The sequence below is a fragment of the Macaca thibetana genome, chromosome 11, assembly GCF_024542745.1.
Source record: "Macaca thibetana thibetana isolate TM-01 chromosome 11, ASM2454274v1, whole genome shotgun sequence".
Classification (NCBI taxonomy): domain Eukaryota; kingdom Metazoa; phylum Chordata; class Mammalia; order Primates; family Cercopithecidae; genus Macaca; species Macaca thibetana.
In genome coordinates, this window is record NC_065588.1 from 91,179,145 (window position 1) to 91,202,976 (window position 23,832).

Here is a 23,832-nt window from a genome sequence, read left to right on the forward strand (position 1 = left end):
GCAGTTTTGGTTTGTTTCTAGGATAAGAGAACTGGACAAAGAAAAAATGTCAGTATCTCCTCAGAGAAGCCTGGCAAACAGGGGAAATAACACTGAACAAAGAAAGCCATGTGCAGAGGACCTGGCACAGAAACCCAACTGCCAGACATGGCACCCGAGAATCACCAACACCTGCAGAGTAAAGCAAAGGGCCACGTACAGTGCTGGCTGCTTCCTGGGTGACAGCTGAAACCCAGTCGAGTTCAAAAACCCCTCGCTGTGGGGGTGTGTTTTTGCTTTGTAACATCTACATGAAAAGGGAAGGGAAACTGCATGGGGTAAACTTTTTATTTTGTAAGACAAGTGTCTTCTTGTTCTCTTTTTCTTTTTCTGGTCAGTGGGTGGAGGGACAGAACCCTGGAAAAATATCTGTGCCACCAAGCAAGACAGTCCCATCACTGATGTCAGGAAAAGCAGAGCAGTCACCTCTGGCTTGCCCAGCCCGCCTCACTCGCCCAGCAGCACACACGGCAACTAAAGAAGCCTACTTTAGCTGGCTGGAGCATTCTTCCAGCCACACACCTCAATGATCATGCCACAACATGGCAGGGGGCGGGTGCCTGTGCCAGGGAGGGACACATGCCCTTTACTCCCCACACTTGCTGGTGAGTCACAGAAGCTCTGTGACCTCAGTACACTCAAGGGAAGTATGTCATGGGGCTTACCCTTCGTGAGAACCGCTCTAACTTAGCACACAAGAAAACCTCACAGCTCATGTGGGGACTTCTCCTGGGCACCACCTAGCTCCTGCCTTAGTAAAGTGTAGAGAAAACCAACTTCCTCACAGAAATGTCTTTTAGAGCCAAATGTAAGTGTCCCTGAAATCAAGTAGACAATGATGTTCCTGTCATTCTGGGTCTGTCCTTGAATGTTGTCTCTGTTGTTTTCTTTCCACTACGAAGTCATAGACCCTGGGACCCAAAAAGGCCCAAGGGATCTAGAGAGGTGAAATAACTTACCAAAGGCCACAGAGGATGGAAGTGGCCAGGCCAAGACTAACACCCAGCTTTATCCACAAAATCTGGAAAATGCTATCATGTTATCTTCGACCCAGAAAAGAAGTGCTCACAAGAAGAATATCAAGGGAGGCTAGTCCAGACTCTGAGCTAGTGTCAAAGTTCAAATCCAGTTCGGTCCCTTACTAGGGCATGCAACCTGGACAATTTCCTTAACTTCTGTTTTCTCATCCATTAATAAGAGGATAGTAACAGCATCAACCTTACAGAGCACTACAGGCATGAATGTATCAATACCAAGAGTTTCTATATGACTGATCCTCTTCCTCCTCCTCCTCCTCCTCATCATCCTAAAACAGACAGGGGAATGAGAGTGAAGAAGGGATGATAGGTACAAAAGGTAGAAAGTGAGTGTATGATCATTAAATAAGTAGAGCATAATTTAACTTCAAAAAATTCAAAGACATGGCTAGGGTCATATTAACAGGGGTTAGTGAGAACATAAAAGCAAAATGTGTTATAAACCATGGCTCCAACTATGTTAAATATTCATACCCACATGTATATACATACTTCCAGAAGAAAGTGAAATAAAATGCATGAAACATTAATTCTCTGGGCACTGGGATTAAGGTGGATCTTTATTGTCTTCTTTGTTACTTTTACTTCCCAAATTTTACACAGCAGACATGTATTGCTTTAGAAATCAAAATAAATGTAGGTTTTAAAGGCTGTTTTTTATTTTATTTTATTATTTATTTATTTATTTATTTTTATTTATTTATTTTTGAGATGGAATCTTGCTCTGTCGCCCAGGCTGGAGTGCAGTGGCCAGATCTCTGCTCACTGCAAGCTCCGCCTCCCAGGTTCACGCCATTCTCCTGCCTCAGCCTCCTGAGTAGCTGGGAGTACAGGCGCCCGCCACCTCGCCCGGCTAGTTTTTTGTATTTTTTAGTAGAGACGGGGTTTCACTGTGTTAGCCAGGATGGTCTCGATCTCCTGACCTTGTGATCCACCCGTCTTGGCCTCCCAAAGTGCTGGGATTACAGGCTTGAGCCACCGTGCCCGGCTTTATTTATTTTTTGAGACAGGGTTTTGCTCTGTTACCCAGGCTGGAATGCAGTTGTGCGATGACAGCTCACTGCAATCTCCACCTCCCAGGCTCGAGCAATCCTCCTGCTCCAGAGCCCCCACCGCCCATAGCTGGGACCACAGGTGCATGCCCCCACACCCAGCTAATGTTTGTATTTTTGAAGAGATGAGGTTTCATCATGTTGCCCAGGCTGGCCTTAAATCCCTGGACTCAGAGCCATCTGCCTGCCTCCGTCTCCAGAAGGGCTCACAGGCAGAGCCGCAGAGCCCAGCCCAAGGCTGTTTTTTTTTTTTTTTTTTTTTTTTTTTTTTTTAGTGAATAAGGCAGAGTTTTATTGGGTGAAAAGGGAAAAACAGGAAACAGGGACCCTTATAAAGCCAGAGTCCTTGCTTGTGTGCTTCCCGCTTTGCAGTTTGAATCCCAGGTTCCACACAGGAAGAGGAGGGGCCAGGCTCCTCCCCATTGCAAAAGGTGTGAACTTCTGTGGCCCCCCCGCGGTGTGCATTCCTCCCAGTGCAAAGGCCAGCTGGAGTTTTGCCAGGGAGCCATTTCAACCTGGCTGTCTCACTAACACGTAATACATTCTTCGTGTGTGTGTGTGTATGTGTATGCGTGCGCGTGCGCACGTGCAATTGATTTCTATATTGTCAATGGGTGCATTTATCTCATAACTGCAGAGCTGGGTAGCTGTGTTAAAAGCTGTATGACCCTGCAAGGCCTAAAATATTTGTTATCTGACTTTTTTTTGTTTGTTTTTGTTTGTTTGTTTGTTTTTTTATTATTATACTTTAAGTTCTAGGGTACATGTGCATAACGTGCAGGTTTGTTACATATGTATACTTGTGCCATGTTGGTGTGCTGCACCCATCAACTCATCAGCACCCATCAACTCGTCATTTACATCAGGTATAACTCCCAATGCAATCCCTCCCCCCTCTCCCCTCCCCATGATAGGCCCCGGTGTGTGATGTTCCCCTTCCCGAGTCCAAGTGATCTCATTGTTCACTGCAATCTCCACCTCCCAGGCTCGAGCAATCCTCCTGCTCCAGAGCCCCCACCGCCCATAGCTGGGACCACAGGTGCATGCCCCCACGCCCAGCTAATGTTTGTATTTTTGAAGAGATGAGGTTTCATCATGTTGCCCAGGCTGGCCTTAAACCCCTGGACTCAGAGCCATCTGCCTGCCTCCGTCTCCAGAAGGGCTCACAGGCAGAGCCGCAGAGCCCAGCCCAAGGCTGTTTTTTAAAAGTAGACACTTGATACCAGGCCAGGCCCCAAATGGCAAAAGGGCTATTAGGTAGAATCCCAAACTCAGACAGCCAAGTGGGGAGTGCCTGTGTCTGGGAAGAGAATAAGACTTAGTGGGAAGGGGGAAGCTTAACCACCAAGCTATGCCTGAGAGCATCAGGCCAGGGAAGGACTCTGTCAAACAGGAATAAATTCCAAAAGAAAACAAAAGAGAAGTGACGTCAGCAGTCCCTAGTTAAAAAAAGAAGAAGAAAGAGAATCCTGGAGCAAGCCTCTGTGCAGAAACTTTGTTCCCCCGGCTGGAACAGAAGATCAGTCACCAAAACTAAAAAGCAAAAGATCCAAGTGGCTGAAAAGAGGAATCATGGGCTCCTACTGGGGACAAGACTTGCTTGGAAGTCCATCTGAGGGCCTGCTGCCCTGTCTCCACATCTGAGATCATCCCCCGATCCCAGCCAGGACCAGGGATTTCCTGCTTTTTGGCATCCAGATGTGAGAAACAGATCTGCTGACTCTGAAATTACCGACTGACAAACGCGAGCCAGGGCCCACAGAGAACGCGCTGTGGGGTTTGAGATCGAGTTCATCTGGCATCTTTCTCGGCACATATCTTCCTGGCTTGTCTTCAGTCTCCACCCCTCCCAGTTTGAGTTCCCACCTTACACTTTTGCAGAGATTCCTTGTAGCTCATATGAAGGAGCAGACAGGAGACACGGAACAGATAGCTGAGAGAAGTACTGGGGGCCTCCCAGCTCTGTTCAGAGCCCCACTCTCCTCTGACCAGCATGTTAAGGTTTATCCGGATCGCCCCCCACAGTTCCCCTATTTCACGGATGAGGGAAATGAGACAGAAAAAGGGGGACTGCATGTCTGTTCCATCAAAGTCAGATGAGATGATACACTGTCTTAAGACCATCTGATTCAGGACTTTGCCTGAGGTCACAAATCTTTGTAGTGACAGGCCGGGACAAGCACATAACTATCCTGATGGCTGCTCCTTCCTTCAGCACTGTGGCTGCGTGCGAGCTGGACTGCGCTCTCTACTGCTCACTAGAAAAGTTCCAGTCCCCCAGCAGGCACCGGGGCTCCGGCGGCCGTGGCATATCCATGTCCTCTGCCCGCTCTGTGTCCTCGTCCTCCTTCAGGGGGCTACAGCGGCATCCTGGCTTGGTCCGACGGGCTGCTTGCGGGCAATGAGAAGCTCACCATGCAGAACCTCAACGATCGCCTGGCCTCCTACTTGGACAAGGTGCATGCCCTGGAGGCAGCCAAAAGCAAACTGGAGGTGAAGCTCCGTGACCAGTAGCAGAAGCAGGGGCCCAGGCCCTCCCGCAACTACAGCCACTACTATAGGACCATCGAGGACCTGCAGGACAAGATTCTTGGTGCCATCATTGAAAACTCCAGGATTGTCCTACAGATCGACAACACCCATCTGGCTGCAGATGATGTCCGAACCAAGTATGGGTGCTGGATGAGGTGACCCTGGCCAGGACTGACCTGAAGGCACAGATCAAAGGCCTGAAGGAAGAGCTGGCCTACCTGAAGAAGAACCACGAGGAGGAAATCAATGTCCTGAGGGGCCAAGTGGGAGACCAGGTCAATGTGGAGGTGGATTCGACTCTGACCTGCCAAGATCCCGAGTGACAGGTAAAGCCAATATGAGGTCATGGCCAAGTAGAACCAGAAGGATGCTGAAGCCTGGTTCACCAGCTGGACTGAAGAACTGAACCAGGAGGTCACTGGCCACACAGAGCAACTCCAGGTAAGCAGGTCCGAGGTCACTGACTTGCGGTGCACCCTCCAGGGTCTTGAGTTGCAGTGGCAGCTCAGCATGAAAACTCCCTTGGAAAGCACATTGGCAGAAACAGAGGTGTGCTCTGGAGCCCAGCTGGCACAGATCCAGGCACTGATCAGCAGTATTAAAGCCCCGCTGGGTGATGTGCAAGCTGAAGGTGAGTGGCAGAATCAGGAGTACCAGAATCAGGAGTACCAGCAGCTCCTGGAGCAGATCACCACCTACCGCAGCCTGCTCGAGGGCCAGGAAGATCACTACAACAACCTGTCCACCTCCAGGGTCCTCTGAGGCGGCAGGCTCCGGGGCCTCTGCTCTCCTCAGAGCGCGTCTCCTGGGTAGGGGGATGGGAAGGAAGGAACCCTTACCCCTGGCTCTTCCCCTGACCTGCCAGTAAAATTTTATAGCCCAAGGGAGGGGAAAAAAAAAAAAAGAGCAAAGAAAAGTTCCAGTCCAATCCCCAGGCTCCTCTTGGGCAAATGTCAACATATAAAATGATCCAGAAGGCCAAGTCGAATTAAGGTGTAATGGACAGGGGTACCTCTTCACTTTGTCTAAGGGACAACTATAACAGAAAACATCTCAGTCAAAAAAGTGACCCTGCAATGTGGACGGCCAGGACCCACAATGAGCCAGAGGAGTTGGCACCTTTTCAACACGGGCCTGCATTCCTACAGGTCCAGATCCCAGAGTGTACTGTATCCAACGTGCCTGTGGCTAGTGTGTGTCTATAGACTGTGGAACCACACTCCCTGACTTCCAACCCTGGCTCCAGCACTTACTCTGTGACTTTTGGCCAGTGTATTAACCTTTCTGTGTCTCTGTTTCTCCTCCTGGAAGGTAAGCACTAAGTATCTCCAATCTTTAAAACTTCCTAAGAAGTCTGTATCCGGCCAGGCGCAGTGGCTCAAGCCTGTAATCCCAGCACTTTGGGAGGCCGAGACAGGTGGATCACGAGGTCAGGAGCTCAAGACCATCCTGGCTAACACGGTGAAACCCCGTCTCTACTAAAAAATACAAAAAACTAGCTGGGCGAGGTGGTGGGTGCCTGTAGTCCCAGCTACTCGGGAGGCTGAGGCAGGAGAATGGCGTGAACCCGGGAGGCGGAGCTTGCAGTGAGCAGAGATCTGGCCACTGCACTCCAGCCTGGGCGATAGAGCGAGACTCTGTCTCAAAAAAAAAAAAAAAAAAAAAGAAGTCTGTATCCTAGGCCACCCTACATTTACATGCGCACCCAGCAGCCCTTTCTGTCCCCTTTGAACCCAACCTGAGGGAGGACAGGTCCCTCTCTCAGCCTCAGAAAGTGAATCATGATAGGATTCAACCTTTTCTTTGGTTTTCTCCTTCTCTTTGGCCAGTGACAAGTCAAAGGCAAGTATAACTCAGGTCTCACTAAACAGGGAGGTCAGCAGGGAAAGACTTCCTTTCCCAATAAAAAGACAGGTTTGGCCAGGTGCGGTGGTTCACACCTGTAATCCCAGCACTTTGGAAGGCCGAGGCAGGTGGATCACCTGAGATCAGGAGTTCGAGACCAGACTGGCCAACGTGGTGAAACCCCATCTCTACTAAAAATACAAAAATTAGCCGGGCGTGGTGGCACACACTTGTAATCCCAGCTACTCGGGAGGCTGAGGCAGAAGAATCACTTGAACCTGGGAGGCAGAGGTTTCAGTAAGCCGAGATCACGCTATTGCACTCTAGCTTGGGCGACAAGAGCGAAACTCCGTCTCAAAAAAAAAAAAAAAAAAAAAAAAAAGACACAGGTTTATGCAAAGTGTATTAGGCCATTCTTGCACTGCTATAAAGGAATACCTGACACTGGGTGATTTATAAAGAGAAGAGGTTTAACTGGCTCACAGTTCTGCAGGCTGTACACGCATGGCACCGGCATCCTGAGCACAGCTTCCAGGGAGGCCTCAGGGAGCTTTTACTCACGGCAGAAGGCAAAATGGGAACAGGCATGTCACATGGTGAATGCAGGAGCAAGAGTGAGTTGGAGCAGAGGTGCCACAAACTTAAACAACCAGATCTCATGAGAACTCACTCACTATCACAAGGACAGCACCAAGACATGAGGGATCTGCTCCATGACCCAAACACCTCCCCCACCAGGCCCCACCTCCAACATTGGGGATTACATTTCAACATGAGATTTGGGCGGGGACAAATATCCAAACCATATCACACAAAAGAAGCCTTTTGACCCTTCCACTGCCTTTAGTGCTGCTAAAGCAGCCATCTGCGGCCATGGGGAAAGAGCCAGGAAGGCCAAGGGGATGGTTCTGGTTTCTGCGCCCAGGCCAGCCTCCACTTATTCCAAGGATGACTGTGAGGAATGTGGACCCCTGCGTGGCTAACTCTTGCTTGTGGCCAAATGCCATCCTAATAGATCAACCGTACAAGTTTATTATCATTAAAAAAAAATTTTAAATCATGTTCTCCAAAAAGTTACTGAGTAAAAGTGATGTTGCAATATCAGTATGACTCATGGCATTGATTTTTGTTTGTTTGTTTGTTTTTTGGGTTTTTTTAAGACAGAGTCTCACTCTATCTCCCAGGCTGGAGTCTGTGGCACAATCTCGGCTCACTGCAACCTCCACCTCCTGGGTTCAAGTGATTCTCCTGCCTCAGCCTCCCGAGTAGCTGGGACTACAGGTGTGCACCACCACGTCTGGCTAATTTTTTTGTATTTTTAGTAGAAACGGGGTTTCACCATATTGGCCAGGCTGGTCTCGAACTCCTAACCTCGTGATCCGCCCACCTCAGCCTCCCAAAGTGCTGGGATTACAGGCATGAGCCACCATGCCCGGCCAGCATTGTTTTATATACACACACAGATACAGAAATGCAGGGGTGTGTGTGTATATATATATATATGTATACTATAGATGGGTGTACATGTCACATATATTTCCCAGCTTTGTCCACTCAGGCAGCCTTGAAGCTGTGATGTCGCTGTAGCAAGAAGCACACCTAGTATCTGGACGTTGGTTTCTAAGTACCATCCTCCAGATGACCTCCAAGAGACCAGTGTTCCTTGAAGAAATGGCTGACTCTAGGCCACCCTATGTTTACATGCACACCCAGCAGCCCTTTCTGTCCCCTTTGAACTGCACCAAGGAAAATGCAAGATGAACCTGGACATCTTAGAATGCCACAAAGCAAGGGAGGTGCTTTTTTAAAAAGGCAAGGGGGAAAAAGGAAAAAAGAAGAAAGATGGGGCATGTCAAATGGACATATAAGCCAAACTGAAGGAGTTCCCAATAGTCAAAGCTGGAACAAATTAGAGAAAAAAAAAAACAGGGATAGTAGTATAAGATCATAGAATAAATCAAGTATCTATAAGCCTATACCGAAATAAATAAGTAACTAAGTAAATACAGCAAAAGGGACAGATCTTCCTTACAAAAGAATTCTAATTAATACTTGTAGAAGGAACTAGGAAAATAGAAAATCACCTGTATTTCACTGGAGCAGAAATGTTTGCCCTAAAAAAAATTATGGCCTTCAGTCGTCCCGGGAATGATCAGCTCTTGCACTTTCGGTAATAGCAGGATTATGGACATTAATACAGAACTCAACAGTTTACAAATTTTTTTTAAGAAAGAAAAGAGAAAATCATGATTAGAACACCATAGTAATAACTGCTCCAACAAGATCCACTGATGAAGCTAAAATCAATCTGTGAAACTTTATAGAGAAACATTATTTCCACAACCTTAAAATATCTCCTTCCTGAATGCTAATACAAATATTAATTACTGTGGTGGTTTTAAAATATGTCCATAGACTCTTTGATACTCCTCCAAGAGGTGGAACTTAATCCCCCCATGCCCTGAGTGTGGGCTGGACTTGGTGATTCCTCTCTATTAATAAATGATGGAAAGGGAAAGACAGTAACATTACAGTAGTGAAACCTAGCAGACATGACTTGATAACTAAGTGAGGTTAACATCACCAGTAACAAGCCATCTTGACATCATGTACTCCTTCACAGGCCGCAGTGAGAACAGCATATCACCTGAATTGTATTTGTCCCCAAAGTCCATAACCTCAATCTAATCCTGAGAAGACACTAGACAAACCCAAATGGAAGAACATTCTACAAAATGCCTGAATACTACTGTTCAAAAGTGTCAAGGTCATATGTCTCAGTCCATTTAGTGTTGTTATAAAGCAACATCTGTTTTTTTGGCTCATGGTTCTGCAGGATATTCAAGAAGCATGGTGCCAGCATCTGCTTCTGGTGAGGGCCTCAGGCTGCTTCCACTCATGGCAGAAGGTGAAAGGGAACTGGTGTGTGCAGAGATCACATGGTGAGAGGAGAAGCAAGAGAGAGGATAGGGGCCGGGCACAGTGGCTCATGCTTGTAATCCCACCATTTTGGGAGGCCAAAAGGGGAGAATCTGTTGAGCCCAGGTGTTTGAGACCAGCCTGGGCAACATGGTGAAACCCCATCTCTACAAAAAATAGAAAAATTAGCTGGGCAAGGTGACGTGTGCCTTAGTCACAGCTGCTCGGGGGGTTGAGGTGGGAGGATCTCTTGAGTCTAGGAGGTTGAGGCTGCAGTGAGCCGTGATCATGCCAGTCCACTTCAACCTGGGCCAAAAAACAAGACCTTATCTCAAAAAAAAAGCGAGAAAGAGAGTACAGGGGTAGGCTCTTTTTAGCAACCAGCTCTCATGGGAACTAACAGAGTGAAAACTCACTCATTATCACGAGGACAGCACCAAGTTATTCACTGGGGATCCACTCCCATGACCCAAACACTTCCCATTAGGCACTCACTTCCTACACTGGAAATCGGATTTCAACATGAGATTAGCAAGGGTCAAACATCCAAACTATAGCAGCCATATAAGACAAGGGAAGATGTAAGTGTCATACATTGGATGAGACTAAGGAGACATGATAACTAAATATAATGTGGATTGGATCCTGGAACAGAAAATAACATTCGAGGAAAAACTGGGAAAATGTGAATAAAGTATGTAGTTAACAACTAAAGTTAATAGTGTTGTACCAAGGTAAATGTTTTCATTTTGATAAACATACCATGTTGTTTAAGATATTCATATTAGGCTGGGCATGGTGGCTCATGCCTGTAATCCCAGCACTTTGGGAGGCCGAGGTGGGTGGATCACCTGAGTCAGGAGTTCGTGACCAGCCTGGCCAACAGGCTAAAACCCTGTCTCCACTACAAATACAAAAATAAGCTGGGTGTGGTGACAGGCGCCTATAATCCCAGGTAGTGAGGAGGCTGAGGTAGGAGAATTGCTTGAACCCAGGAGGCGGAGGTTGCAGTGAGCCGAGATCGCGCCACTGCACTCTAGCCTGCACGATAAGGTGAGACTCCATCTCAAAAACAAAAAACAAAAAACAAAAAAAACATAAACCAAACAAAGCAATGCTCCAAGAAGATGCAGCACATGTATCCTAAGGCTTCAGTTTCCCACAAAATCCCTGAGTTTGCCCAGAGTTTGGGATGCATTAGAGCCTCTCTCACTAATGAATACCATAGCCATGATGACCATGCATCCAGGAGGACCAGCATGTATCCTCTAGTTATTCACTGGAGGCTGTACCCCAAGGGTCTTTCCTAATTCTCACTGCTGCGAGGACCTGGATGAAAAGTGATAAGCCTCCAAGCATGGCAAGGCTTCAGCCTGTTGCTTCTGGCTATGGTCCCATCACTCAGCACTTTGAAGACCTGCACAGAATGAGTTATTAACACACCCAAAGAACAAATTCTGAGAGTGCATCAATATTAATTCATTTATAGAGAGGTTTTGCTTTATCCTCTTTCTTGATTAAATGCTTAGTGCTACCTCAAGAGATAAGCTGTCAAAGATAAAATCTTACCCAACATCTTAAAGGAAAGCACTTATTTAAAAGTTCTCATCAACCAGACGCGGTGGTTCATGCTTATAATCCCAGTGCTTCGGGAGGCCAGGAGTTCTAGATCAGCCTGGGCAACATAGCAAGACCCCATCTTTAAAAATAAATAAATAAAAAGTTAGCTAGGTATGGTGGCAAATGCCTGTGCTCCCAGCTACTCAGGAGGCTGAGGCAGGAGGGGAGGCTGAGGCAGGAGGGGAGGCTGAGGCAGGAGGGGAGGCTGGGGTGGGAGAATCCACTGGAGCCCAGGAGTTTTGGGCTGCAGTGAACTATATGATTTGGAGACGAAGTGACATTCTGTCTCAAAAAATAAAGTTCTCATCACCTAAATGTATGACTTTTAGTTCACATTTTATTTGTTGAATCTTTGGGTAAGACTCTTGTTGCTGTTTTCTTTCTTTTTAAGATGAAGTGATAGACTGCTTGCAAAAAAGGCCCCAAATCCTCCACCCCACTCCCTTGTACCCACACCCTTTACTCAGTGTGACTATGTGGCTTCTTTCATTAAGGGAGTTTGTTTACCAAACCTTGAAGCTGGGCTGGCCACGTGGATTGCTTTAGCCAACATAAAGTGGCAGAGCTGGCAATGTGCCAGTCCGGAACCCAGCCCCACGAGGCTCTGCTTTCTTCTGCTCCCTGCTTTACAGCCATGAGAACCCTGCTTTACAGCCACGAGAACAAGTCAAGGCTAGCTGCTGGAGAACGAGAACATATGTGGTATAAAGATGAGCCAGCCCAGCCTAGAAGACAACTGCCCACATGGGCCCAGCCCACATTGCTTGCCTACAGAACCATGGGCTAAATAGTTACATCACTGCATTTTAGGATAGTTTGTTATCCAGCAAAATCTAACCGATACAATTTAAGTGTGTGATTTTGGTGCTGTTAATTATTCTGATCTTAAAAGTAATGGAGAAAGTCAGAAAATACAGAAAAGGAGAAAATCACCCACAATTTATCACTAGAATAAAACCAACATTCTGGTGGTGTTTCTCCCCAATCTTCAGTATATTAGTGTGACTGAATGAAAATGAAATCCACTTAATTTTAATTCCGTATCTTTCTCCTCCCACCGAAAACATTTAATAGAGTTTTTCTTATGCCATTAGTATCTGAAAACGTAATTGTTAATGGTTTAAATATTCTATTTATCATGAATGTACAATAAACCTGTGCCATATATTTCTGTAGTTTCTAATTAATTAATAATGAAGTTATTTATTCATTATTGTAAGTATTATTGTTCATTTGAGTACAGAAAGCTATGTTCAACTCTGTGCTTATTTCTTTAAAATAAGCTTCTAGAACTGAAATTCTTGATTCAAAGAGTACAGACTGCTAGTCAAAGCCAGTCCCCCTACACCTACACACACACACACACGCACACACACACACACGTCTTCATTGCTGGTAGAGACACATTTTGTTCCATTGTTTACCCTACGTTCTACCATGTGCTCAGAGTAAGGAGCCTCTTCCCAACAAGGAAGAGAAAGGAGAATCCTGACAGTCTAAGCTACCACCTAAATCTAACTCACCACCTCTTTTAGTATAGGCCATTTAATGCAATTCTGGCCAGTAAGACATGCGAAAAGGTCTTTTGGGAGCTGTTGGAAAAGGTTTTCTTTACAAATACCCATGCAAGAAGGAATGGTTCCTTTTCTCAACTCTAGATATGATTGTAAAAAGATGCAATGCCCGAAACTGATGCAGCCATATTGACTACGAGGACTTAAGTCTATGGGAACAAGCTATGTACTCAGGATAGCGGAGAAGGAAAAGGAAAGACTCATGTCCTTTGTGATGTTTTTGAGCTGCTGAATTTCCTGGAGACATTCCACCTCTGGACAGAGAGATGATAAACCTAAACTTCTTTCTGTGTAAACCATTTTTACCAAGTTTTCTGTTCCTTACACCCTAAAGGACAGAGACTCTTTCAAGGCTTTCCTCACACACTACCAAATTGAGCTCTCAGAGAGAATGTAGCAATGAACTTTTTCTGCAGAACTACATGGGCTTAACATGAAATTTACAAAATAACTTGGAGAAAAATAATACATGTAAAATATTCAATGTTCTTATATTCACAAACCTGATACCTCCTTTGTTCAAAATTTTTAAAAATATCTCCTAGTAAATTCCATTATTTACTTATTCCAGCAATGTGCTGTGAGAGTTTTTCTAAAGGTTTTATGCTTTTTCACTGTTATTATAACTAGAAGCACTTTCTCTATCTAACAGATTGTTGCTGGTATATAATAAAGCTATTATGCTTCATGTATAAACCCACAACATTACTGAGTTGTCAATAAGTTTAGGAATATTACCATACATTTGTTTCTTTTTTATTGGTATGTAATTATGTTGCTTATTTTTAAAAAACTTTTTACGTCCTACTATCAGCTATATTTCATATGTTTCATGCTTTATTGCATTGACAAGAAATTCTAGAACAATAATAAATATCATCTTAGTTTTTTTGTTTTAAAGGGAATCTCTAATGTTTCACTATTAAGTACGACATTAAATATTGGTTTAAGAGATATGTATGTGTGGGTGTACAGACATACAAAATTTATTCTTCTTCTTTTTTTTTTTTTTTTTCAAGACGGAGTCTCACTCTGTCACTCAGGCTGGTGCAGTGCCACGATTTCAGCTCACTGCAACCTCCTGGATTCAAGCGATTCTCCGGCCTCAGCCTCCCAAGTAGCTGGGATTACAGGTGCTCACCACCACGCCTGGCTAATTTTTGTATTTTTAGTAGAGACGGGGTTTCATCATGTTGGCCAGGCTGGTCTCAAACCCCTGACCTCAAGTGAGCCGCCTGCCTTGGCCTCCCAAAGTGCTGGGATTACATGCGTGAGCCTCCGTGCCTAGCCACTACTGATGTTTCTGACAGCTTAGAAAGATACAGTCCTTGCCTGAAGGTTCACTTTCCCTTTGTAGCACTTCACCAACTATGCTGCACTTTCCTGATGCTGAGAGTTGTCCATGGCTGGTTTGTTCTATTTTGTTTTCCTACTGTACCAGAAATACTGCTCCGTGTTTTCAGACAGTGCTATATAGGAGGAGAGGAGGAGAAAGTTTCTCCATTTCTGAACACAGGACCAACCACCTGTCCATTTCCCACCATCCCGATGTGTATCAGTTATCTATTTCACAATAATGCTGTGCGAAAGCAATTGGAGAAACTCACTGGCATACAGCAGTAAAGGCTCATAGCTCAAGGGTCTGGAGTGGTCAGTTAGGCGGCTCTGCTGATCCTGGCTGAGATTACTTGCCCTGGAGTAATTATCACCCTGTGATCAGCTGGTTCTTTGCTGATTTAGGAAGTCTTTAGCTGGGAAGATTAGGGTAATTCAGCTCTGCTCGGAGAACATCCGTGAGACAACGGTGGATGTGCAAGAGAGCAAGAAGAATCATGCAGTCTCTGAAGGCCTGGGCTTGGAGCTGGCATACTCTCCATCATACTACTGCAGCTTGTTGGTCAAAGCCAATGTCAAGAGGCCAGCCAGGCTGGGCGCAATGCCTCATGCCTGTAATCACAGTACTTCGGGAGGCCGAGACGGGCGGATCACCTGAGGTCAGGAGTGTGAGACTAGCCTGACCAACATGACGAAACCCCGTCTCTACTAAAAATATAAAAATTAGCCAGGCATGGTGGCGTGCGCCTGTGATCCCAGCTATTCGGGAGGCTGAGACAGGAGAATCATTTGAACCCGGGAGGTGGAGGTTGCATCAGTGAGCCTAGATCACGCCACTGCACTCCAGCCTGGGTGACAGAGCAAGACTCCGTCTTAAAAAAAAACAAAAAGAAAAGAAAAGAAAAAAGAAAAAAGAGACGCCGATTCAAGGGGTGTCTCTTTAGTGAAAAGAATTACAAAGGCATGGATCCAGGGAGAGGTGGGGAACTGGCTGCCCTTGCAATCTACCACACCGTATTCCTTCTCCGTCTTCAGTTACATCTACACATCAGTGATCCTGCATCTTCTCCTCTCACATCTTCTCTCTACCATAGTGTTTGGCCACAAGTTACCCCTTCCCTGCAGAAAACACAGTGGCTTTTGTTAGTCCAACACTTCAGCTGTCTCAGAGACCAAAAGGAATAGCTGGGCCTTCCGGTCAGGATAAGGAACAAGAACTGCTAACTGAGCTGTTCAAGGCTCTCTCGGGTGGGAAGGGCATGGGGGAAAGAACACAGTCTCCATGGCTGGGTATGATTCAGGGAAGAATGGCCACTGGGGAGCCATGTTCCACATCTCCACCTTACAGTGAATCAGGAATATAGAAAAATCAAGGTTGAAACTATACAGAGTAACACTCCGTAGCAGCACAGCCTTGTCCACCTCAGCAAGTCTAAGTTCAGGCTCTGCTCTCGCCTGCTGCCTGCCCTTGGGCAAGCCTTCTATCTCTTAGGATACTGAAAAAACCAATGGGTTGGACGGGTCTCAGTGAGCCTTCCAGCACCAACCTTCCACACCTATAGATTTTATTTCATTACCAAACTAAACTCTCTTCACACATATTTATTCTTCATGTCAACTTGTAGTATGACTATCTGTGCAACAATTTTAAAAATCAGAAGAAACACTAACAACAGCATAACCTTCAACCCAACTTCTCCAGACGGGTCTCCCACCACCGCAGGTGAGCAAGGGCGGGCTAAGATTATTATTCTATCAAAGCAGCTTCATGGAAAGAAAGGGAATCAAATGTGTACATTTTTCAGGGCAGTGCACATTCATCTGTGATTGAAGAATGATTCAGATCTGTTTCAAGCAATAATTTAATTTTTCACACTGAAAATTATCATCATTTCCCCAATTTTCAGTTTTTTTTTAATTCAACTTATTTTTTGTATAGGTGATACATGTACATGGCTTTACATTCATAAGCTACAAAATAATATAAAGTTTAAAAGTAAGTTTTCCTGTCATTCCTGCCCCTAAGCTATTCAGTTGCTCTCCTCAGTGACAACCACACTTACCACATGCTCAGTACATACAATAAGTGTAAGTGCATATGTGTGCAGGTAAGCAAGCATGTGTGCACACACACACTATTCTTTTTTTTTTTTTTTTTATGGAGTCTCATTCTGTTGCCCAGGCTGGAGTGCAGTGGCATGATCTCAGCTATATCCTCCATCTCCCAGGTTCAAGCAATTCTCCTGCCTCAGCCTCCTGAGTCTCTGGGACTACAGGCACACACCACCACGCCCGGCTAATTTTTGTATTTTTTTTAGTAGAGATGGGGTTTCACCATGTTAGCCAGGCTGGTCTTGAATGCCTGACCTCAAGTGATCCACCCACCTCAGCCTTTCAAAGTGCTGGGATTAAAGGCGTGAGCCACTGTGCCTGGCCTATTCTTTTTAGACTACAAATGGTATTATCCTAAAAACATTATTTTAAATCAGTAAGTAGAAGTAGATCATCATAAAGGTCTTCATCCTCATCATATTCATATTCCTGAGGAAAAGGAAGAAGAGGAGGGTTGGTCTTGCTGCCTCGGGGGTGTAAGAGGCAGAAGAGATGGAGGAGGTGGAAGGGAAGGCAGGAGAGGCAGGCACACTTGGTGTAAGTTTTATTGAAAAAAATCCCGAATAAAAGTAAACCTGCATAGTTCAAAACAAAACAAAACAAAACATTATGTTGCACCTTGCTTTTTTCCCTCTAATATTATATTGTAGACATTATTTCATAAAGAGTAGCTCCAGATTTTTCAAAGACTGTATCATATTCTGTTGTATAGCTATTCTATTTAACCAGTATCTAAAAACTAATGAATATTTACAATGCTTTCAGTATTTTGCTCTTTTAAACAATGTTACCATGAGTACCTTTGTACACAGGGCATTTTGCACAGATGCAAGAATATCTGTAGGATAAATTCCTACACAGTTACTCTCTGCACAACCATGGATTTGTAACTTAGATAGAGCCTAACCACTTCCAGAGACACTAGACTGGGGTGGCAAACTATATCCCACAGGTCAAATCCAGTCCATGAGCTAAGGATACTTTTATGTTTTAAAGAGTTGTTTTAAAAAAAAAAAAAAAAGAAAAAGAAAAGAAAAGAAGAAAAAGGAGAGGGAGAAGGAAGAACATGTGACAGAGACCTTACAAGGCCTTCAAATATTTACTATCTGGCCCTTTACAGAAAAACTTTGCTGAGCCCTACACCAATTTACAGTCCCACCAGCAAGGCATAACAGTGAAGGTTTTTCCACTATTTCCAATCTAATCTTTGGTAAAATTAAGATTTCAGGTAATGCTTCGAGTTTTGTTTCAGATGAAGAAAATAAGGCACTCATAAAACACTTACATCATGGCACTATGATCTTTTCAGGCAAAAATATGGCTTGTTCTAGGGCACACACATAAACTGACACTTGAACTTTTCGCCTCACATTCACAGGTGGTGAGAAAAGGTTAGAATCCCCAACTGTTAGAATTGGAAGGAAGTTTAAAGGTTATCTGCTGTGAGAGTTACGGATTTTGTGTGCCATTAAAATTTCAAAACAAATTTAAAGGATTAAAACAATGTTGTCAATTTTTTATGTTGCCAGTAAAGTCATTAAAAAATAAAAACAGCCTGGGCGCAGTGGCTGTAATTCCAGCACTTTGGGAGGCCAAGGCGGGCGCATTGCCTGAGGTCAGGAGTTTGCGACCACCCTGGGCAACACGGTGAAACCCTGTCTCTACCAAAACACAAAAAATTAGCCAGGCGTGGCAGCGTGCACCTGTAGTCCCAGCACTTGGGAGGCTGAGGCAGGAGAATTGCTTGAACCCAGGAGGCGGACGTTGCAGTGAGCCAAGATCACGCCACTGCACTCCAGCCTGGGTGACAGAGCGAGACTCAGTCTCAAAAAAAAAAAAAAAAAAAATTCCAACCACCATCTACTTCTTTCACCATCACTTCATAAAGGAATTTATCATTAAAAGTAGGGCATATCCAATATTAGAATAAAGGAGACTCCATTAAATTAAATATACTTAGCTTTACGAAAAGCCAAACACATCACCATTTTCCTTCTGCCTTTGCTTCACATTGAGGAAAACTCCATGTGAAACCCATGTGGAAACCAACTCCACTGTTTCCTAAACAATTGAAAGACCCTATACCCAAATGAATGCTCAAGATTCAATTCTGGGCTGGGCACAGTGGCTTACACCTGTAATCCTAGCACTCTGAGAGGCCAGGAGTTCAAGACCAGCCTTGCCAACATGGTGAAACCTCGTCTGTACTAAAAATACAAAAATTAGCTGGGCATGGTGGGGCATGCCTGTAATCCCAGCCACTCAGGAGGCTGAGGCCGGAGATTCGCTTGAACCTGGGAGGCGGAGGTTGCAGTGAACTGAGATCATGCCATTGCACTCCAGCCTGGGCGACAGAGTAAGACCCAGTCTCAAAAAAAAGAAAAAAAAAAGAAAAAGATTCAATTCTGATGACAATGAATTTATGGCAGACCCAGAACTAGAATCCAGGACCTATGCCTGCCAATCCGCCTAAATTTTCCCCTAAACCACATTCTCCATGTGTCCTGAAATCACAAAACAAATGACCAGCATAACTGGTCCCATAGCACCCCAGCCAGTCTCTTCCTTCCCACATCACTGCTCTTCCCTCGTAAGTGTGATCGCTTCTCTCTCAGCCAAAATGTGTTTTTAGTCCTCTTTACTGGGAGGCAGGGAGCAAAACAACAAAACCGGACATTTTCTCTCTTCTGAGTAGCTGGAGAATCCTAAATTCATGCAGACTCAAACGACAATCACCCATTCATTCTAAACGTGTTTTCCCCCCATCAATCCTTATAAATAGGCTTTGCCTCACTCTCCTTTGGTGTGTGAGGTGGAGAGGGACTGGGGTCCCTGGAAACACACGCATGAGCTTCTGTGGGCACTTACGCATCAACCCAAGGGACTTCCAGATGGTTGGCGAGAGGCATCTCCTACAGCTTCTTCCACACCCAGAACCAAAATAACGAGTAGATAGTCACACTTCAAACAGATCATCTAAGACAGAACACTGGACTTCGACAGAGAAATGACAGGAAACATCTAAAGCAGGGAAGGAGAGAGAAGCAAGGCCTACTCTGCCAGGGTGGGCTGGGATCCAGGACAGGTTCCCCAATGCAGAGAAAGGGTAAGTGTCACGTTCCCACTACAGAATCCTGCAATCTTAGCCATGAGAGAGCCCCTCCACTCTGGGGGACCCAGAGACTAACCTAAGGCGCTGCCTGGAGACTGTGTAACCAGAGACGTTGCTCCAGAGGGGGAACTCACACTGTTTCCCACAAACCCCGAGTCTTAAGCACCTACAGCACAGTGTCACTTTGAAAGCCCAGCCCCCACCAGACTGCATCCTGTCCTCAGGCCTAACAGCCCCTGCATCTCCACATCCCTGGAGTCCCACTGACATTTCTCCCCCTCGGCTACCATTGCAGGGGCCAAGAAGGCAGCCACTGGAAACAACTTGACCCAGTCTTCATCCCCAGCAGAGGGGCAGCTGCACATTTTCACATGCCCCAGGACAAGTCCACTGACCACAGCTAGTCATGTAGGTAGTTATGGGCCAAAGCTAGTGAAGTACACATCCCTCAGACCCCTGCCTATGGCGGCTCCCACTGAAAGCAACCCTGCCCTCCCCAGTAGCAGGGCCACAGCACATAAACTGCTGCCTGCACCTGGCCATTTCCCCAGTGGCCTATAGGGATCACCCTCCCCCTGCCTACCACAGCCGGTGCCTACACATGCCACCAGGGGTGGGGCAGAGGACAGCTTGACTGGGATTTATCCCAAGGATGCAAGCATGATTCAACATATGCAACTCATCACATAAACAGAATAAAGGACAAAAACCACATGATCATTTCAACACACATAGAAAAAGCGTTTGATAATATTCAATATCCCTCCATGATTAAAAAAAAACTTCTCAACAAACTCGGCCTAGAAGGAACATACTTCAACATGACAAAGGCCATATATGACACACCCACAGGTAGCATCATACTGAATGGGGAAAAGCTGAACGCCTTTCTTCTAAGAACTGGAATAAGACAGGGATGCCTACTTTCACCACTCCTATTCAGAAAAGTACTGGAAGTCCTGGCCAGAGCAATCAGGCAAGAGAAAGAAATAAAAGGCATCCACATCAGAAAAGAAGACGTAAAAGTGTCTCTCTTTGCTGATAATATGATCTTATAACTAGAAAAGCCTAAAGACTCTACCAAAAAACTCTTAGATCTGATAAATAAATTCAGTAAAGCTTCACGTACAAAATCAACATACAAAAATCAGTAGCATTTCTATACACCAATAATGAACTTGCTGAGAAAGAAATCAAGAAGGCAATCCCATTTACAATAGCTATAAAAAATAGAATATCTAAGAATAAATTTAACCAAGGAGGTTGTATTAGTCTATTTGTGTAGCTACACCTGTGGCTGGGTAAGCTATAAAGAAAAGATGTTTATTTGGCTCCTGGTTCTACAGGCTGTACAAGAAGCACAGCACCAATATCTGCTACTGGAGAGGGCTTCCTGGCTGCTTCTACTCATGGCAGGAGAGTGGGAGCTGTTATATGTGGAGATCATATGGTGAGAGAGAGGAAACAAGAGGGAGGGAAAGAAAGCACCAGGCTCTTTTTAACAAGCAGCTCACGTGGGAACTAATAAAGTGAGAAATATCCACCCAGGAAGGACATTAATTTATTCACGAGGGATCTGCTCCAATGACCTAAACACCTCCCATTAGGCCCCATCTCCAACATGGGAAATAAATTTCAACATGAGGTTTGGTGAGTCAAATATCCAAACTATAGCAGAGGTAAAGGATCTCTACAAGGAAAATTACAAAACACTGATGAAAGAAATTAAAAAGAACACAAACAAATGGAAAGACATCTCATGCTCATGGATCAGAAGAATTCATATTGTTAAAATAACCATACTGCCCAAAATACCAACATCATTTTTCACAGAAATAGACAGTCGTAAAATTCATATAGAACCAAAAAAGAGCCCAAATAGCAATACTGAGCAAAAAGAACGAAGCTGGAGGCATCACACTACCTGACTTTAAAATATACTACAAGGCTATAGTAACCAAAACGGATGGTATTGGTATAAAAACAGACACAGAGACCAATAGAATAGAATAGAGAACCCACAAATAAATCCACATATTTGTAACCAACTGATTTTCGACCAAGCCTCCAAAAACACATGTTGGGAAAATGACAGCCCACTCAATAAATGGTATTCAGAAAATTGGATTGCCATATGCAGAAGAATGAAACTGGACTGCTATCTTTCAGCATATATAAAAATCAACTCAAGAGGGATTAAAGACTTAAACGTAGGACCCAAAACTATAAAACTGCTAGAAGAAAACATAGGAAAAACACTTCAGGACATTAGTCTAGGCAAGGGCTAAAACCTCAAAAGCACAGGAATAAAAAAAAAATAGACAAATGGAACTATATTAAACTAAAAAGCTTCTGCACAGCAAAGGAAACAATCAGCAGAGGGAAGAGACAACCTGTTGAATGGGAGAAAATATTTGCCAATTCTTCATCAAACAAAGGACAAATATCCAGAATATACAAGAAACTCAAACAACTCGACAGTGAACAAATAGATAATTCCATTGAAAAGTGAGCAAAGGATATGAATATTTTTTAAAAGAAGACATACAAATGGCCAAGAAGCATATGAAAAAAAAGATGCTCAACATCACTAGTCATCAGAGAAATGCAAATCAAAACCACGGGATCTCTTACCCCAGTTAGAATGGCTATTACTAAAAAGACAAAAAAAAAAAAAAAAATGCTGGCAATGATGTGGAAATAGGAAACTCTTACACACTATTGGTGGGAATATAAATTAGTATATCCATTGTGGAACAAAGTTTGGAGATTAAAAAAAAATCTAAAAATAGAACTATAGTATGATCCGGCCATCCCACTACTAAGTATTTATCAGAAGGAAAATAAATCAGTATATCAAAGGGTAGGTACATGTGCATGGTTATTGCAGCACTATTCACAATAGCAAAGATATGGAATCAACCTAAGTGTACATCAATGGACGAATGAGTAAAGGAAATATAGTATATACACATAATGGAATACTATTTGGCCATAAGAAATGAAATCCTGTCATTTGCAGCAATACAGATGGAATGAGAGATCATTATGTTAAGTGAAATAAGCCAGGCACCGAAAGACAAATACTACATGTCCTCACTCATATGTAGGAGCTAAAACACAGTTGATGTCATGGGAGTAGAAAGTAGAATGATAGACACTAGAGGCTGGGAAGGGAGAGGGGGATGAAAAGAGGTTGGTTAATGGGTACAAACCTAGACTTAGATAGAAGGCATAAGTTCCAATATTCAAGAGCAGAGTAGGGCCAGGCATGGTGGCTCATGCCTGTAATCCCAGCACTTTGGGAGGCTGAGGCGGGAGGATCACGAGGACAAGAGATGGAGACCATCCTGGCCAACGTGGTGAAACCCCATCTCTACTAAAAATACAAAAGTTAGCTGGGCATGGTGGCGCATGCCTGTAGTCCTAGCTACTCAGGAAGCTGAGGCAGGAGAATCTCTTGAATCTGGGCGGCGGAAGCTGCAGTGAGCTGAGATCGCGTCACTGCACTCCAGCCTGGCGACAGAGTGAGACTCCATCTAAAGAAAAAAAAAAAAAAACAGAGTAGGGTGACTATAGTTACAAACCATGTATTGCAGTATTTCAAAATAATTAGAAGCAAAAACCTGAAATGCACCCAACACAGAGAAATGGTAAATACTAAAGGTGATGGGTACCCTGACTTGATCATTACATATTCTATGCATGTAACAAAATATGACATGTACCCCATAAGTATATAAAATATTATGTATCCATTTTTTAAACCTACCATCAAAAAACAAACAAACAAAAAAGAATCAGCTTCCCCTGAAATTAAGAGCCAAGGATACTTCAACAGGCTTGGATACAGAGCTACAGAAACACAGCATCTTTATCAGATCCAAGCCCTGGCCTTCCTCTGCCCTCTCTGGTGCTTTCTCATCCAACATTTGGCTTTCTTCTGTGTGCAAGGCACCATTCATTTGCTTCTGTGGCTGCTCATGTGTATGTCCTGACATAGGAGTCAGACTCATTTTGCACCATCTACCACGAGGGTGCAACCTTCCTTTTAGCACAGCTATGTCAGTCCCTGCCACTCAGACACCCAGCCCCTGCTCTGTGCTGCTAGGCACTGTGGTTTCCAGCTACCCTTGCAGTTGCAGCTAAAGCTAAATGATGCCCTGGACTGCAAAGCTTCCCATAGTCCTTCCAGCATCATAAGAAAAATCCATTTGAGAGCAGTGAGCATTGATAATAGCTTTAATAAATACAGTGTTGGCTCAATCTGCTCTATTTTCAATTAAGATTTTAGCTCTCACACAGCAGGATTTTAATAGGAGTCCTAAGCCTGGGAGTAGGTCATTGAGAATTTATAACACTTTTTTTAATGAACCAAATAGCAAGACTTTTGCCACCATCCCAGGTTGCTTTTGGATTTAAGTCTTCTTCTGTCTCCCACTGCTCCAAAACATAGTTGAGGACAATTATTTTCCCCTCATGAAACTATATTACTCCTTCTCCTCTAGTAATTACCACCTCAGTTTCTTATTCCCTTACAAAGCTTTTTAATAGGACTAGTAATCCAAGGGAGAAACTAATTAGTAGAGGGAATTTTTCCTTGTAATACGCTATGGTCAAAAACATGCAAATTCTCACTAGGATCCCAAGAAATG

General features: G+C 44.4%; 2 protein-coding genes and 1 pseudogene across 3 annotated transcripts in view; 2 read left to right on the top strand and 1 right to left on the bottom strand.

Annotated features, from left to right (window-relative positions):
* Positions 1–23,832, bottom strand: part of TMCC3 (transmembrane and coiled-coil domain family 3) — a 308,376-nt gene that overhangs the window by 263,480 nt on the left and 21,064 nt on the right. The gene's annotated exons all lie outside the window — the stretch shown is intronic.
* Positions 1–23,832, top strand: part of METAP2 (methionyl aminopeptidase 2) — an 817,888-nt gene that overhangs the window by 130,464 nt on the left and 663,592 nt on the right. The gene's annotated exons all lie outside the window — the stretch shown is intronic.
* LOC126930344 (keratin, type I cytoskeletal 19-like) lies at positions 4,324–5,422 on the top strand (annotated as a pseudogene).